This window comes from Capsicum annuum, chromosome 11 (assembly GCF_002878395.1).
Source record: "Capsicum annuum cultivar UCD-10X-F1 chromosome 11, UCD10Xv1.1, whole genome shotgun sequence".
Taxonomy (NCBI): Eukaryota; Viridiplantae; Streptophyta; class Magnoliopsida; order Solanales; family Solanaceae; genus Capsicum; species Capsicum annuum.
This window is the reverse complement of record NC_061121.1, coordinates 119740214-119743953: the sequence shown is the minus strand read 5'-3', so window position 1 is coordinate 119743953 and position 3740 is coordinate 119740214. Positions and strand designations below refer to the sequence as shown.

The window sequence follows — 3740 nt, the reverse complement described above, 5'->3', positions numbered from 1 at the left end:
GGTCAATTGAATCAAGATAAGAGTCAAAACAATGAGTTAAAGCACAATGCGAATTTAGCCTATGCTTAGCTTGTGTTTCTAGTTCATCGTTGAGGATGTTGTATTGTTTTAATCTCTAAAATGTTGTGTTTTATTCTATAGGATTCTTTATAAATGGATTATGATGTTATGTGAAGGATATAAAAGCCTTAAATCAAATGGAAACAACTTAAAAGGGCTCGTAAATTACCACGGAAGCACAAGATGCAAGCTTCGCACCAATTTGGACCACTGCAAAGTTTTGAGGGCGCGTGGAGTTTGTGTTTGACTAAATGGCACTTTCTGAATCATATTGGATTCAACAGTGGCCCAAAATACTGAAACACCACATCTTGGAGCCGTCCCAATTCAAAATTGTTCAAAAACAGTGTCTCAACGCGATTGCACTGCTTAGTGCCAATGACCAAAATCAAGAGTTAAGTTCCCAGTTATGCCCAGGATGCCATTTGACACGGTGGAGTGAAACTCCAATGACAAAAATTGGGAGAAAAGTGCTGAACTGAAGGAAAATAATGTGGAAACCTAATCTAAGTGGGCTTATGACTTATATACTATAAATATAACGTCATAAAACACGTTTTGGGACATCTTTGAACCCCTAGATCACTTGGAACAACATTGGAGGATTCCAAAACTTCTTTTTAGGTTTTTATTTCGTTAATTTAGCTTTCTTTTATGGTTTTAATCATTCATTCAATTAATTGGATGTTGGTTACGGCTGTGAGTGGCTAAAAACATCCTTTTCGGGGTTGAAGCCAAGAACATAATTATTATTATTTCTATGGATTAAGTTTATTTTCTTTGATTTTAAATATTGGTTGTTTTTTTATTCTTGTTTTAACTATTTTACGGATTTGCAACCCTTAGAATACAACCATTGTCAACCTTGTGAACTCGGGAGAGGGAATAGGGTGATATAACATAAGAATAAACAGAGTATGGTTCCTGATTCTTTATAAAATAAGAAACTTGAATTAGTATCTAGGATATACCTTACTTGATTCAAATGTAGGATGATATTTATTGAGAAATTAGGTGAATTATTACATCTCCGCTCAACGATGTAGGTTTAAGGTTCAACTTAGGTAATAAATTAGAGATTGGGAAACCATAATCGTGCAGTTAACCCTACGAATCAATAAGCAAGATAAGCAAGTTAACGAATGAAAACCAATAGAATAATATGATCTTTCAAAGTGCTTCAACCCTGGGTTTTCTTCTATTGATTGTTACAAAATCTTTACTTTACATTATTTAATTTATTTGCAATATACAAACTCAATTCTCTCTTTTGATTACTCTCGCATCAAGTGAATCTAAATTGTTAACTGAAATCAAATCATTGCCAAATCTATTCTCTGTGGGATCGATAACTCAGATTTCTTGAAGGCCACTATATTACTTGGTAGACCATGTACACTTGCGTGTGCGCTTGGGCATTGTTAAGTTTTTGGCGCTATTGCAAGGGACTTTTCATGTAGCAATTGTTTATTTTAGTTTTACTTTTAGATTTATTTGGTGTCTTTTACTCTTGGTCTTGGTTTTGTTTTTGCAAGAAATAGGTTTCAAAGTTTATAAGCTGGCAAGGAATCGGGAGTTGGTAGAACCAAGCCTGGAACTCAAGAAAATTTACCATCAATGCAGGAGAGAAGCGATCCTTCTCCCCAGAATTCTATAAATCCAAGAAGGCCAACAGAATACTATTTCGATGGCTGAACAACAAATAGCTGGTATAAAGGTTAGGGAAGTGGCAGTCCCACTTCCAATGAACCTAACTTCCCTAATTTAAAGATCAGAAGCTGGGGGGATTTGAGTTGAATACAATATGGTGCAGCTTCTTATTAGAAGTGGGCAGTTTGTAAGGCTTTCATACGAGAATCCACAAGTCCACTTGTAGACTTTATTGTGCTTACTCCAACCAGGGTGATTCCAGATTATGTAAGGCTAACACTCTTCCCCTATTCACTTATTGGGGAAAATAAAAGGTGGTTGAATACAGAGCCATCTAGTTCAATCACAACATGGGACAACTTAGCCAGAAAGTTCCTCATTAGATTTTTTCCATTAGGAAAGATTATGAGACTTCGCAGTGAGATAGTGAGCTTCAAATAGAACCCTGATGAAAACCTTTATCATGCTTGGGAATGCTTCAAGGATCTTCTTCAAGATTGTCCACATCACCAACAGTCTAATAAGGTACTTGCTCATACTTTTGTAGAATCTCTTGATCACAACACAAAGATTTTGCTAGATTTAGTCGCAGATGGTCAGGCATTAGAGATAACTTATGATGAGCTGTACACATTGCTGAATCGCATAGCACAAGAAAATCCAGAGTGACATTCAGATTCTAGAAGTGCCATGAAAAAAATTGTGGGAGTATTGGAGGTGGACCAATTCACAGCCTTCTCAGCACAGGTTTCTGCCTTACAAAATTTGATCAATATAACATTCAGCACCATGAAGTTGGGAGCAGCAAAACCTACAACCACAGTCAATGCTATCCAACAAGCCACAGTTTGGTGTGAGGTATATGAAAATAGTGGTCATAGAGCGGCCATGTGTGCTTAAAATCCAAAATCTTAGATGTACATGGGCAATGCTCAAAGGACAAATTGTGGTAATGCCTACAACATAAAGTGGCAAACTCAGCAATCAAATCAGTCATGGAATTCCCCATAGACACAGGCCTAATCGAGTTAATCAACTGGCAATATGGAAGATATGATTAAGCAACTCGTAGCTAGTCAAACACAATGGATTGTGAATCTGAACAGTCAAAGGGTAGAATTACAGAATCAGAAAGTGGCACAGAGAAATTTAGAGTTGCAGGTTAGAAAGATAAAACAAGCATTAAATACCCATCCTCAAGGTGGTCTTCCCTCTGATATATAAAAGCCAAAGAAATTCATGGCAAATACTTTGTAGAATGGTAAAAAGCTTCAAGGTAAACCTCTGAAGGAAATAGAGGAGGTAGATGCTGAGGTGGTGACCCAATAGGTAAATGAAAGAGTTCCTAAAAATTCAAGAAATTCTAAGTACTTGAAGGAAAACGTTGTTGAACCAGAGAAGAAAAAGACACTGTCATTGCCCTTCCCTTAAAAGTACATAAATGTGAAGGAGGATGTATTGTTCAAAAAGTTCATTGATACATTCAGAGAGTTGCATATTAATATATCTTTGCTAGATGTTCTGCAAAGTATGCCTAAGTATGCAAAGTACTTGAGGGATGTGGTGGCAAATAAGGTAAAACTGCAAGATGTGAGAACTATAACACTCACTGAAGAGTGTAGTGCAGTAATGACACAAAAAATCCCTAAAAAATTGAAAGATCAAGGGTAGTTTTCTATCCCTATACTAATTTAGGGAAAAGAAGTTCATGCATTGAGTGACTTAGGGGAAAGCTTAAATTTAATGCCCCTATCATTGTTTGGAAAATTGGGCTTAGGAGATCCTAAAGCAATACGAGTGGTGATGCAGCTAACAGACAGATCTATAGCATATATAGATGGAATCATTGAGGATGTCCTCATAAATATTGGTAAATTTATTATTCCTGCTGACTTTTTTGTTCTTGATTTTATGGCAGACGAATAGGTACCAATTATTTTAGGGCATCCATTCTTAGCAACCGGAGAGGCTTTAATTAATGTGAGAGAAGGAACACTCAAGATGAGGGTAGATGATGAAGATGTGGTAAT

General features: G+C 36.5%; 1 non-coding gene across 1 annotated transcript; it reads right to left on the bottom strand.

Moving 5' to 3' along the window:
* Nucleotides 1–2118: 2118 nt before the first annotated feature.
* Nucleotides 2119–2229, bottom strand: LOC124889091. The gene has a single exon (XR_007047708.1). It is a non-coding gene; the product is annotated as a small nucleolar RNA R71 (small nucleolar RNA).
* Nucleotides 2230–3740: the final 1511 nt, after the last annotated feature.